Genomic DNA, 14,858 nt, shown 5'->3' with positions numbered 1-14,858 from the left:
TATTCCACATTTTTGTGATCTGTTTAGAATGTGTGGGTCAGGCTACCTTGAGTGGAAGCCACTAAAGGGCGGGATCATCATCAGTTCATCAAGAGGCCTCTTGATTATAGGGCAGCTTTGGCTGGCACCCAGACTGAAAATGGGCCTGCCCTGCCCTCTTTTGGATCACATACACAGGAATAAGTAAACAGCAATGAGAAACAAACAATTCTAAAATTAAACGAGAAGAAATAAACATTGTTTGATACATTAAAAAGTTCAGTTGCCTTGGGCTTCCCTGGTGGCGCAGTGGTTAAGAATCCACCTGCCAATGCAGGGGACGCAGGTTTGAGCCCTGGTCCGGGAAGATCCCACATGCCGCGGAGCAACTAAGCCCGCGAGCCACAACTACTGAAGCCCGCACGCCTAGAGTCTGTGCTCCGCAACAAGAGAAGCCATGCAGTGAGAAGCCCGTGCACCGCAACCAAGAGTAGACCCCGCTCAGTGCAACTAGAGAAAGCCCGCGTGCAGCAACAGACCCAATGCAGCCAAAAATAAAAATTAAAAAAAGTTCAGTTGTTTTAATAATTATCAGAGGAAAAAGAAAGAAGACAGATGAATTCAAGAAGCCTTCTATTCCTTAAGGCTTGATTTTTCTCCTTTGTAAGTAATGGAAGAATAAATACGTGGAGGGTTAAGAACCTCTTGAAGCCCTGGGGATCTCGGGGTCCTTGAATAATTTGGAGTGTTTGCCTCTGTGGCCATAGAAAGTACAATTGGGTAATTTATCTTCCAGATCTTCTTTTTTTTTTTTTTTTTTTTTAAATAAATTTATTTATTTATTTTTGGCCGCGTTGGGTCTTTGTTGCTGCGCCTGAGCTTTCTCTAGTTGCGGTGAGCAGGGGCTACTCTTCGTTGTAGTGTGCAGGCTTCTCAATGCAGTGGCTTCTCTTGTTGTGGAACATGGGCTCTGGGCTTCAGTAATTGTGGCATGCGGGCTCAGTAGTTGTGGCTCATGGGCTTAGTTGCTCCATGGCATGTGGGATCTTCCCGGACCAGGGCTCGAATCCATGTCCCCTGCATTGGCAGGTGGATTCTTAACCATTGTGCCACCAGGGAAGTCCCTAGCTTCCAGATCTTGATGGCATGAACTAATGAATGAAGAAAAAAGTGACAGTGAAGAATCATTCAAGAAATTCCAGAGCATTAGAGCTGAAAGGAAGTTTAGAGGTCGTTTAACAATAGCATATGGCTTAATGGGTTTTGGGATCTGAAAAAACCTGACCTTGAAACTCAACTCCCTAGTTGCATAGCTTTTGGCAAGTCACCTATCTTCTCTGAGCCTCAGTTGCTGCGTTTGCAAAATGAAGATAGTAACTACTTCATAGGATTTTATGAGGAATGGAAATAAGTATAAAGCATTTCTCGTAGTACCTGGCATATAGAAGGTACTTTGTACATGTGGTTATCACATGGGCCAGCACCCTCATTTGCATGAAGAGACTGGTTCAGGGAGTGACATGGACAGCACAAGTTCATGAGTTGTGAGTAGTGGAGCCAGACCCCGATTTAGATTTCTTGACTTTTAGCCCAGTTTCCTTTCTACCACCACACAATGCAGTCTTTTTTTCATTCATTCTTTATTTTAAAAAGGAAAAGAAAAAACATGCCACCACCCCCTACTTCCCTCCCCTCCGTACACATTCTTCTTTGTTCTTCTTTGTGTGTAGAGTGATAATTGGGACAGAAACCCTACAGAGGTACAGGATAGGAGGCAGTATTCAGTTGGAGAGGCTTAACTGACCAGCTTATCAAAACTGGCAGCAAACTGGTGATCCTGGATCTAGTTCTGGCTGTGAGCAGGGTACTCAAAGTACTTCGAGTTCCTCCCTTATTTCCTACTGTGCTTGCCAGCTCTGGCTGGCCAGGACTCCCAAATGGATGAGGCTGATTTGAGCCAGCATCCTATTGGCCAACTCTGTTTCCTCCTAACCAGGAGCTGCTGGGAGGAAAATGTCTGGTTGGCCTCTGGGATTTTTCTGCAATCTGCAGAGGGAAAAAGGGAGGAGGGGGTAAAACTGGAAGGTACAAGGCCGAGGCTCTGGCCTCAGCAAAGAGATGCAAATGCCTGGGAATCCTTGGCTCCCTTATGGCTAAATTCTGTGCAGAGATTGCCCTGGATGGAGGAAATTGGCCACACTCAGCCCCTCTCCTTCCCGACCTTCTGTCGGGAACTGTTGTATCTTGTGCTGACTAGCATGGCTGCCAGATCCCTCTTCACTGAGGCACCCTATGCTCTAGACCTTTATCTGCCTTTCTGGATCATATTTTATTTTTTCATACCCCCCCTTCCCAAAAGACCATTTTTTTAAAAAAATTTATTTATTTATTTTTGGCTGCGTTGGGTCTTCGTTGCTGCATGTGGGCTTTCTCTAGTTGCAGTGAGCAGGGGCTACTCTTCGTTGCGGTGTGCGGGCTTCTCATTGCAGCGGTTTCGATTGTTGCGGAGCACGGGCTCTAGAAGACATGCTCATTTTTATCTGCTTACTTTCCAAGACGAGATATTTAAACTTCACACCTAACTGCTAAAGAGGCTGTCAAAATGTAAGGTACAGGGCTTCCCTAGTGGCGCAGTGGTTAAGAATCCGCCTGCCAATGCAGGGGACACAGGTTCAAGCCCTGGTCCGGGAAGATCCCACATGCTGCAGAGCAACTAAGCCCGTGCGCCACAACTCCTGAGCCTGCACTCCAGAGCCCACGAGCCACAACTACTGAAGCACGCGCGCCACAACTACTGAGCCCACGTGCCACAACTACTGAGGCCACGAGCCACAACGACTGAGCCCACGCGCCACAACGACTGAGCCCACGCGCCACAACTACTGAAGCCCGCGCGCCTAGAGCCCGTGCTCCGCAACAAGAAGAGCCACCACAACGAGAAGCTCACACACTGCAATAAGGAGTAGCCCCTGCTCGCCACAACTAGAGAAAGCCTGCGTGCAGCAATGAAGACCCAACGCAGCCAAAAATAAATAAATAAAATAAATAAATTTATATATAAAAAAAAGTAAGGTTCAGAGTCAAGGCACTCTGGGGTGTGCCCTTACCTGTGGGCGTGCTTCACCTTAGCTCCACACTACTGCCTTCCTCCACTTCCTCAGTTTCTCTCCATGTTTCTCCAAGTGCAGTTTTAATTTGTTGCACTTCTGGTGGGAAAGAAAGTGGCACGCCCACCTCACATGTCCATTTCTTCTGGTCCTAATCCTAGGCAGAGCCACATACTAGAGTTAGGTAGATTTAGAGAAGAGACAGAAAGATGGTGACTTAGTAAGTCACCTAGCAGTGGTCTGCACCAGAGTTCCTCAACGTGTGGCCCAAACAATACCTGTTATTACAGTCACCTTGGGGAGTGGGGAGAGTTGTTAAATGCATATTTCTGGTTCCTTCCCCTGTCCTATTGAATCAGAGTCTCTGGAAAGGTGACGTGGGAATAAGCATTGTAAAGAAGCGTATCAGGTGACTCTTGTGCTTACTGCAGTTGGAGAATCAGGGCTGTAGAGATTGGTGTTTTAGTATGGGGTGGCCTGGAGTAGGGGACTGAAGTCTGTGGAGGAGGGCTCAGCAGCCTCCTTGAGCACTGGTCAGGAAAGTGCTCAAGGTTCAGCAGGAAACATCCCACTTAAACATCCAGGTTTTCCTGAGTGGCATGTTCTGCAGGCAGTGATGGAGACAGGACAATGTGGGGTATTCACCAGCCCTCTTGCCAGAAGGTAGAAAGCCAGCCCCAGGTGATGGAATTAGTCAGATGGGGCCGACCAAAACATGTACCCTTTTAACCTTAGCTTCATTCATTCCAGTACTTGTTGAGCTCCTCCTATGTGTCAGCCACTATTATAGGTGGAATACATTCTTGAACAAAGCCAAGATCCCTACCTGCCAGAGGTGAGAGTAGAAAATAAACAATAAAAAAGTCAGATAGAAGGTAATCAATGCAATGGAAAAAAGAAAAAGCAGAGCCGGGTAAAGGGGCTGAGTGGGGTCAGGAGTCCGTATTAAATGTGAGGTCAGGTAGACCTCCTGAGCAAAGGGCAGGAGGGAGGGCGGGGTGGCTGGGTGTGCCATTGTCTAGGGAAATGCACCCGGCTTAGAGAACAGACAGTGCAAAGGCCCTGCAGTGGGGAGCCTATCTGGTGTGCCCTTCAGTCTGGGGCTCAAGGTCTTAAGCCATTTCCCTAGAAAAGTTACTACCATGACCCTAATTCTTTTAGTGCTCAGGACCAAAAAGAAATCTGACAGTAGCCTTAGAAGACATGAGCCGAGCTGCAGAATTGGAAAAGGTCAGCGCCGGAAGGAATCTTCTTAACGGAATACAGGAAGTCCAGTGCCAACACTGAAGGAGTGGCAGAGATGGGATCACACTGTGGTCCCCCTTCGTGCTCACTAGTGTTAGATTTTTCTGGGGAGTTTTGTTTGAGGTTAACCCTCCTGAAGGGTAGGGGTGTTCACGTTGGGCTGTGGAAGTGGTGGGCTTGGAGGACTTTTCATCTTCCCCGAGGGTCCCACCCCCCAGAGGCCATTGCTAACCAGTCTCTCCCCCTTCTTTGCTGCTAATGGTGGGAACCTTAGAGCGTGGCTGTCAAGCAGAGTGATGGTTCTAGAAGACAATATACGGTTTATCAATGTTGAATTTTGTAGCTCGCCTCTGCTGCCACCGTTGGAGGGAGCGGCCAGGCTTGGCAACGTTGTTTGATAATAGAATAATCATCATTTATATTGCAGCTCGGAGTGCCTCTGCTACTGATAACGGCTCAGTGCCTGGGTGTTGGGGAGATAAAACCGACTCTAGAAGGGAAAGTGAACTGGCTTGGAATCCATGACCCTGGAAGGCTGGACTTTGGCCTCTCTCACTGACCTCTGAGAGGGGACAATTTAGCAAAAATGTTCCCCAGGGATAAAAGCAGCCCTAAAATGTTTTCTTTAAAAAATGTGACCTGTGAGCACATCTAGGTCATACCTCTTGCCCTCCCTGGTTGGGTAGTGGACTCCACTTTGTCCCCCCCTTTATCAGATCATTCTTCAGCCACGGGAGTAGTCAGCAGGTGGACGGTGGGGCACACTCTGAAGGGGCTCTGTGAGCCCAATGACAAAAGGCCATCCTGTCAGGTACATGGGAGGGAAGGAGGAGAGGGGTCAGCCAGTTCTCTTACAGACTCTTAGGCTGGAGCTCCAAGGGACCTTGTGATTCCTGCAAATTTGGACGTAGACCTCTTCCACAAATCAGAATTGTATTTCAGAGCTCTTCTGTCTTTCCGATGGTGTGGCGAGCTATCTTGTGAAGAGAGTCATCACTCTTGTGAAGTTGTGGGTGTGTTTCTGTACCGGGCGGGTGGCCGTGAACTGGGCAGCATTCACACAGGAGGACCCAGAGAGCAAAACCAATTTAACAGGGGGGCTTCCCTGGCGGTCCAGTGGTCAGGACTCCGCACTTCCACTGCAGAGGGCCCGGGTTCGATCCCTGGTCCGGGAACTAGGACCCCACAAGCTGCGTGGCATGGCCAAAAAAACCCAATTTAATAGCGTTCTCAACCTTTGAAATGAGCTAGACTCCATCCATCTCCATTGCCTGCCAGCTCCCCAAAGGGCTGTGCTGGAAAAGATGGGCCCACGCTGTGGTAGGACGGTGGATGTTCAGAAGCTCGGGGGAGCCATGGTTCCTGAGGTCTCTGAGGGTCTCTTCACTCTCATGAGATATGTGTCCCTGCAGGTCAAAGACAACCTCTCCTCTTGAGGACTCTTATGGACAGGCTAAGCAACCTCAGGGACTCCCGATGCCAAAGTGAGAAGGACAGGAAAAGGGAAAGTTGCTAGGAATACAGCAGGAGGTGTTCCAGGAGACACTTGGGTTTTCCTGACCAGATTGGGATTGAGGCTGGGATGGGAGTAGAAGCCTTGTGTCGATACCAGTGATACATAGTGGAGTCGGGGGTATCCTGGAAGGGAGGGCAGAGATGGCTTAGTGCTGATGTTCTGAACCCAGGATATCAGGAACACTTGGGGAGAGTCTGTAAAGCACGAACTCCTGCCCCCATCCCCACTCCTTTGGGAATAGACTCTCCAGAGGCAGGTAGATGCTGCAGGGTTCCAAAGGGAGGGAGGGTGAGGGCCAAGGCAGGGTGGAAAAGACAGGCCCAGGCCTTAGTCCCAGAGGAAAAAGGGGGTCTGGGTGAAGCTTTTAAATAGTATATGTTTGTGATAAACCTCGTGCTGGCCTTGTCCTGAAGGTTTTTTGGTTTTTTTAAAATATTATCTTGACTTTTTAAAAAAAATTTATTTATTTTTGGCTGTGTTGGGTCTTCATTGCTGCGTGCGGGCTTTCTCTACTTGCGGCGAGCGGGGGCTACTCTTCGTTGTGGTGTGCGGGCTTCTCATTGCAGTGGCTCCTCTTGTGGAGCACAGGCTCTAGGCACGTGGGCTTCAGTAGTTGTGGCTCCCGGGCTCTAGAGCACAGGCTCAGTAGTTGTGGCTCGCAGGCTTAGTTGCTCCGTGGCATGTGGGATCTTCCCGGCCCAGGGATTGAACCCGTGTCCCCTGCATTGTCAGGCAGATTCCTAACCACTGCGCCACCAGGGAAATCCATGTCCTGAAGTTTTAACAACAGAAAATAGAGGAACAGAGCTAGGCTAAAGGTCAAGAAATCTCGGTCCTAACATCAATGCTACTGTTTAGTGGCTTTGTGACCTTGGACAAATCACTTCACCTCTCTGAGTCTCAGTTCCTTTTACTCTAAAATTAAGCGATTAGGCTTAATGGTTGCTAAGGTGTCTTTCCAGCTCTGAAAATACAGGTCTGTGATTCTAAGAGTGATTTAGTTTCTCTGCCACAGGGTGGTTTGGTACCTTGTTGTATTACGTTTGGAAGACGAGAGCTTGGGCGCTGCGCTTTGTTTATGGAATGTGATACCTGGGACCAGCTCATCCATCTGCCAGCTTCCAGGGCAGGACCACCCCTGATCACTTGACAGAGCTTTCCCTATAAGTGGGACACTGCTTCTGTGGGAATAAAATTCATTAGATTAGAAAATTTTAAAATGAGGGTTCCAGGGCCCAATGAGTTTGACAATCAGGATTAAATGCATTCAAGTTTCTATTTTTTTTTTAACGATTTCTCAGAGCCTTTAACACACCAGTATGCATCTTGAATCTCTTAAGAGGGAGGATATGTAGTATTTACCAAATAATTTGATTGTGAGATCCATTTTTCTTTTATTTATTTATTATTTATTTACTTATTTATTTATGGCTGCATTGGGTCTTCGTTGCTGCGTGCTGGCTTTCTCTAGTTGTGTCGAGCAGGGGCTGCTCTTCGTTGTGGTGCGCGGGCTTCCCACTGCGGTGGCTTCTCTTGTTGCAGAGTATGGACTCCAGGCGCGTGGGCTTCAGCAGTTGCGGCGTGTGGGCTCGGTAGTTGCAGTGCACGGGCTCTGGGACGTGCAGGCTTCAGTAGTTGGGGCCCACAGGCTCTATAGTTGTGGCTTGTGGACTCTAGATCGCGGGCTCAGTAGTTGTGGTGCGTGGGCTTAGTTGCTCCACGGCATGTGGGATCTTCCCGGACCAGGAATCGAACCCGTGTCCCCTGTACTGGCAGGCGGATTCTTAACCACTGCGCCACCAGGGAAGTCCCGAGATCCATTTTTCTAAGGAGCATCTCATCAGATTCACATGTCATAGAGCACCCCGAGAATGAAGTTTCACTATACTGACATCTCTTTTTCTTTTTCTTTTTTTTTTTTTTTTTTTTTTTTTGCGGTTTTTTTGCGGTACGCGGGCCTCTCACTGTTGTGGCCTCTCCCGTTGCGGAGCACAGGCTCCGGACGCGCAGGCTCAGCGGCCATGGCTCACGGGCCCAGCCGCTCCGCGGCATGTGGGATCTTCCGGGATCGGGGCACGAACCCGTGTCCCCTGCATCGGCAAGCGGACTCGCAACCACTGCGCCACCAGGGAAGCCCTCTTTTTCTTTAAAAACAACAACAGCTCAAAGTTAGATGCCGTTACTCGCTTTTCCCCAAATCCTTGATCTTCAAGGTGGTAGGGGTGTCCACTTTTCCTACTCTGGAATCCTAAAGACAGACTGTCTTGTGTCACGGTCTTCCTAGGGCGGACTTGCAGGCAGTGCCCGTGATCCTCAGTAAACTGCTGTTGAATCGACACCCCTCACGGTTCCCCATACGCTGCCCCATTTTCCCAGCAGCACTCACTCACAGGGTGCCCCCCACCTTGACAAGGGGTAGCGAAGATCAAGTCAAAAGGGCTCCTCTGGGCTTCCCTGGTGGCGCAGCGGTTGAGAGTCCGCCTGCCGATGCAGGGGACACGGGTTCGTGCCCCGGTCCGGGAAGATCCCACATGCCGCGGAGCGGCTGGGCCCGTGAGCCATGGCCGCTGAGCCTGCGCGTCCGGAGCCTGTGCTCTGCAACGGGAGAGGCCACAACAGTGAGAGGCCCGCGTACCGCAAAAAAAAAAAAAAAAAAAAAAAAAAAGGCTCCTCTGAGCCCAGAGTCTGGTCTTGGTGACCTGGTCTGAGGGTTACTGGGGCTGGATGGACCAGGTAGTAGCTGTTGACTCTGGTTTGGGGTTGGTTTTCTGTAAGAGAGAGGGAAGAAAGCTGCCAGAGTCTGCCCCCTAGGAATATATACTTGTCCAGGCTGGGCGGGGACGAGGAGTCAGCTGTGTCTCATTTGGGCAGGAAAGGCTGGGTCACACTCACTTGGACTCAGTTTTTTGTTTTTTTTTTTTGCTGTACGCGGGCCTCTCACTGTTGTGGCCTCTCCTGTTGCGGAGCACAGGCTCCGGACGCGCAGGCTCAGCGGCCATGGCTCACGGGCCCAGCCGCTCCGCGGCACATGGGATCCTCCCAGACCGGGGCACGAACCCGTATCCCCTGCATCGGCAGGCGGACTCTCAACCACTGCGCCACCAGGGAGGCCCTGGACTCAGTTTTTACACGCCCTTTTCCATGCCCCTGTCGTGTCACTCTGCCCTCTTTCTCCTTCATCCTTCTTTTGGATTCTTTCTGTCTCCCCGCTGCTCTGCTAAGCAGACAAGCTCTCCTTCCTCCTTCCCCATCCCAGTCTCCTCCTCACACTCCCTCTGCCCCCCCAGCCTGGCAGCCTGCCCTTTAGGAATGTTAATTAGCATTCCCGATTTAATTAATTCAGTAGCTAATTAATGATTGGGGACTGGGGGTGGGGAGCTGGGGTGCAGGGGAGTTGGGGGCTGGAGGTGGCAGGGAGGAACAGCGGAGGCTGCAGAAGGCATCGCAGATGGCTGTGCGGTGGCTGGCACGGTGCCCACTGCCGTGGATGCAACACTCGCGCACGCACACGTACACACACACACACACACACACAAAAGGAAAGGGTGATCGAGAAATAAAATCAAAATCAGGGAGAGAAGGGCACAGGGGCCCTGGGAACTGGGGGTGGGGAAGGCTCTAGATCTATTTGAAGCTGCTCCGGAAGTGGAAGAGGGAAAAAAAAAAAAAAGAAACCACCACAGGCGCAGCGAGAAGAGAGCTCTCCCGATACCCCACCCCGCCCCCACCCCACCCCAGCCACCCCTCCTCCCTGGCATGGGATTCATGGGCACCAGCTGAGGACAGGGTCCCCTCCCTCTGCCTGCCATAAACATTGGCACCGAGGACCCAGACTCAGAAGGACACGACATCCCCAAAGAAAATGGTTTTCCTTTTAAGTTGCTTTGTAAAATACATATGTATCTATTTTTTAAAAACATTGCACCCGTTCTGGTGTGAGGGCGAGGCGAAGGAAAGAAGGTGGCTGAGCCAGGAGGAGAGAGCACAGATGGCTTGGTGGTGGTGTAGTGTGGTGAGTTGTGGGAGCAGCAGAGGGGTCCGGCAGAGGTTGGGCGTGGGCGGATGAGGACCCTGTTTTCCTCTTTTCCTTTTGCTGCGGATGAAGGAGAGAGAGAGAAAGAGAGAGAAAGGGGGTGGGGAGAGAAGCGAGACAGATGGCAGAGTGGAGGGGCGGCAGCCAGTGCCGGCACTGCCCAGCCTGGGCGGACCCAGCTCCCCCCCGCCTGCCAGCTTCCAAATGCCACCCTTCCCCCATCCTCCCTCTCCCCATCCCCCCAGCTTGGCACTGATCTCAGAGAGAGAGGGAGGGAGGCTGGGCAAAGAGCATCTGTTCCCTCCATTCTCCCAGCTCCATCGGCTGCCAACCTAGGGCCATCGCCTGCCTCCATCACCCTTCCTTCCGCCCGCCTGCCCGCCCGCCTCCCCACCCAATCCCAAATGGGTGCTGGATCAGGTGCCGAATCTGGCTGCCTCTCGGGTATACCAGTCACTATGCATTGCTGTGTGTGCCACCGCTGCCTGGCACTCAAGGGGCCGTGTGTGTGTGTATGTGTGTGTGCGCGTGTACATGTACACCTAAGTGCGTGCTGTATGTGAGCCTCCTGGGCATGGGTGGGGGTTGGCACTGCGGTTGCCAACCTAGTGTCCAACCAGAAGGACAGAGGGATGGAGTGGAAGAAGGAGGGGAGAGGTTTGGGGCCTGGGAGGACAGAAGGAGGGTGCCTGAGTAGCTTCATGCTGCCTGCTTGCAGGCATGGGCACTGCGGCTGCCACCCTCGTGCCCGCGGAGATGGAAGGAGGCGAATGGGGAGGGGGCAGCGGCAGGAGTCCTGGTGCTCTGGGAGGAAGGCTCGGGACCCGGGAGCCATTGGCATCACATCCGTCAGGCTGGTGCCCCAAGCGGGGTCCGTGGGAACGGGCCCCAGGGGGCAGAGAGGAGGGGCAGGGATGTGTTCCTGGTGTCGCTGTCCCTCTAGAGCTCAGCTCTGGGAAATGGTTGGGCTCGGAGGTGATTGGTCCTCTTCCAGTCTGGGAAAGTGAAGTGGTGGAGAGAGTAGCCAGGGAAGTGCCAAGAGGAGAGGTGTGCCCACCGCTCCCCAGGGAGAGCTCGTTGGGCTGGCAGACCTAGCAGACCGGCCCTTTGTCAGAGCGCTGAAGAAGCAAGGGGACCCGGCAGGAGGTGGGAGGGTGCTGGCACTGCCCAGGCAGCCTGGCACAGGCTGTGGGGTTGTGTGAAGTGGGGAGGGTGGCGGTGTCTCTTGCCAATCTGCTTGAGAGGCTTGTTGTGCCAGGAGTGAGAAGGGAGGAGGAGAGATGGGTGTGTGTGTGTGTGTGTGTGTGCGCGCGCGCGCATGTGTGTGTGTGTGTGTGAGAGAGAGAGAGAGAGAGAGAGAGAGAGTTGTTTGGGAGAACAGACTTTTTTCTGCCGGGACCTCCTTCCCATTCCCTCTTAGGTGTGGGGAGTGGAGCGACAGACGGAGAGAGGCGTGAGGACACAAAGGAGGAAACACGCCATTGCCAAGACCCCAAGGAAGGAGGATGGAGAGGCTGGCAGTCCTGCCTGGCCCCCAGCCAGTTTCCTGCTAAAGATGGCCAGATCCCCTTGCCTGGTCTGTATATGTTACTCTGCGGGCGTCTGCGGGGGAGGGAAGGGCTTGCTTGTGAGCTGGGATCTAGAATGCGAAGGGCACCTTTCTGCGGATCCCATTTGGACTCTCCACTCTAACAAGTGAAGTGTCTGGTTTTCTCCCTGGTGCCCTTCTCCCCTCCCCCTCCCTCTACCCCAGCCCTCTTTCATCTCTATCACTGCCTGGCTCCTACCGCTTGGCACCCAACCAACTAGATGCCGCCCCGCTTGGCAGCACTGCACTGGCACATGAATGCCGTCTCAGATCCTGGCACTGCGGCAAACCCAAAGCCACCAAACATGCTCATGACCGCCACTTGGTGGCAGTGAGAGTGGCGCACACAGGCGTGCCATGCACCGGGTGGAGCCCTGCTGGGGAGGAGCCGAGGACACCCTCAGTAGAGGGGCTGAATCCTTGCTCTCCAGCCAACCCCAAGTCCGCCTTCCTTCCAACCAGACATCACCTCCCTCCTCCTACCCCCCACCACGCCCAAGAAAGGGATTTAGATGGTGCCACTCTGTGTTTGAGCAGAATTCCAAGGGAAGCTGGAGCACAGAGGGACAAGGGCACATATAAGAGTCACACCCAAGGCTCCAGGCTGGTGGACTCTATTCCTCTCTGGGGAGCAAGGACAGAAAAAAAAAAAAAATCCTAAGAGGGCAAAATGAGATCCTAGAGAGAGGCCAGCCAGCTACGCTGCCACAAAGACGGTGCCAGAAGAGATTGGAAGGGAAAGAGTAGAAAGAAGGAGAGGCCCTCGGGCCTTGCTGCTGGGTAGTGGGGTAGTTGGTGCCTGTGTGTATTTCGTTCTGCCCTGTGCCTTGTGATTGCTGAGCTGTGTCGTTGAGTTGAACTGGTTCTTTCTCCCTTGTGAAAAGGCCCATATTCAATAACGGTCCTAGAAAGATGGAGATGTGCTCTAGGCCTAGAGAGGTGGGCAGGTGTTAGGAAGACAAAGGCAACTTGGACTTGTCCTTCCAGAAAGACCACTCAAGGAGGTTTTGTGTTTAGGAATTTCTCTATGGCTTCCCAATTTGAGGTGGACAGATTTCCCTGTCTTTGAAATCCACCTCTGGAAGAGAGACCACGGATCAGCAATGAGCCCTCCCTGGTAGAGAGGAAGGCCCCTAGGAGCGGAACCCCAGCATCTGTGGTGACACAGACCAGCCCTACACCTCCAGATGCAGTGCCATCAGCAGTCCTGCTAAACTGGACCTTGGGCCTCCATGTGGAAGAACTTCTAGCAGGTTGGGCTTTCCTTGCTTCCTGGGTGGCCAGAGGCTGTGGGTCAGTGACTAGGAAGATATTCGGGTAGAAGAATTGGCGGCTCTGGGTGATGTCAGGGGAGGCTGAGCGGCTCAGATGGGGGTAGGACCTGCTCAGAGGGGAGTAAAGCCATTGCCCGGCCTGGGGGCTCTCTGACTTCAGCTCCTCTGGAAGTGGATGCAGCTTCAGAAGAAGCAAGGTGGTTTCCACAGCAGAGGAGAAAACAGGGAGGCACTCAGTCAAGGGTGCTGCTTGTAACTTTTCTCCTGTTGAAGAATAGGCACCATAAGCAGAAGACATAGTCAGATTTCCAAATGTCAGGGTAATGAAGAGTATAATCTGGGGGTGATGCTAGTCCCCTGTGGCAGCCCCAGCCATAGCAGGGTTAGGCCTTGGGTGCTGGAGAGTTGGAGGCAGGTCACAGATGTAGACAGGGCTGAGCAATCTAAAGAAGTGCTTCTCAGACTTCAGAAAGCACTGAATCACTTCAAGAGTTTCTGATTCTATTGGTCTGAGGTGTGGTCCAGGAATGTGCATTTTGAACAAGTTCTCAGGTGACCATTGATGCAGGTGGACAAAACTTTGAGAAACACTGTTCGAAGAGATGGCAGTCACCTTGTAGGACAGTTAATCAGGTCTGGATTTCCCACGCCTTTTACATCTTTCTTCATCCTCCCCAACCATATTCATGTCTTTATGCGGTCATGCATGGGATATATGTGTTGGGGGGCGGTGTGGGGATGTGTGTTTTTAGGTGGGGGCAGCAGGAGGAAAAGGAGAGATTGTGAGGTCAAATCAGGCAGATTTAACTTGTTAGAACTATGCTTCTCACTGGCAGGAGTTATCACAGAAGAATCCCTTATGGGACACTTTCGGCCCCCAGGTTCTGATGGATGGCTGCCCTGTTTCTGAAACCAGACCACTGAGAACCCCTAGGTTAGGAGCATTGTCGGGAGATTGCTCTCTGCGGTCCGGTCAGATGGGTGTGGATTCTGCGGCTCGGTACAGGATGGGTCCTAGTTACATTTCTCTCTGGAGGCAGGTCAGGGTCCCGGGGAGTGGAAGCAGGGGTCGGCAGAGTCCAGGGCCTGGCCCGCTGCTGATGCTTAGCGAATTGCTGCCGGTGCTGCTGTTTGAGCACTTGGCGGGGCTCTCCAGGAGCCAGCACAGCGGAGGCCGGGCCTGTTGAGAAGACATGCTGCAGGTTGGGATATCAGGGAGGGACTATGGATGTGGGGCAGTGCTGAGCTCCTGCTGATGACTTGTTCCAGCCTTTTAGCCACTGTTTGTTTAAGAGTGTGTGTATGGCTGTGGAGGAGTATGAGTCAATCCTGGTCACCTTTCCCCCCTCACTGTCTTTCTGGTCCACCTGTAATCAACCTGCTTCCCCACTAGCCTCTAGCCAGACACCTCTCCATGACTGGGAGCTGCAAGAAACATGAGGCTCAGACTACTGGCAGGGAATAATGCCATTGACCTCTTGTCTCTCCTTTGTCTGAAGGCTGTGGGGATTCTCTATATGAAGGAGAATGATGGAGTGGGTCCTTGCTGAATTTTATGTTCTTCTGGGAGTTTATGTCTTTCCCCGGGAGGCTTTCCCTGGGGATCGATCACTTCCTGTCTTTCCCCAGATTTAACGAGTCCTGGCCTAGGTCTTCTGCAAACATCCTCTCTGGCTTTTTTTTATCTCTTCTTTTCACAATTGTATCCACGCTGTAATGCTGTAAACCCCTGAAGCTGGGCCTGTAGCCTTTCTTACTGTAGCCAGAACTTCGTTGGAATTGGGACATTTCTTCCTTACTCAATTCACTGGGAATGACATCCTCAGGGCTTACAGGTTTCTCATTAGTTGCTCCCCGATACCTGGCCCTTCATGTAACACAGGGTCCCAGCACAGTTTATCCCTGGGTTTCATATAAGTTTTCCCCAGAGTTTCTTCCTGGTTTCTCTTCTACCTCCCTCTCCTCCCTAGCCAGGCTCTTCTGTCCCCCAGATTACAGGGCTCCTGGTAAGGACAGCGACTCAAGTCAGCTCCAGTCCACGACTGTGAATGTACATGGTGTCTCCACACCAGAGGAATTTAAGGTCCTTTCCTATGGATTAATGGTCAACATTTGG

This window comes from Mesoplodon densirostris, chromosome 4, assembly GCF_025265405.1.
Source record: "Mesoplodon densirostris isolate mMesDen1 chromosome 4, mMesDen1 primary haplotype, whole genome shotgun sequence".
NCBI lineage: Eukaryota > Metazoa > Chordata > Mammalia > Artiodactyla > Ziphiidae > Mesoplodon > Mesoplodon densirostris.
Note: the sequence above shows the minus strand (reverse complement) of the source record.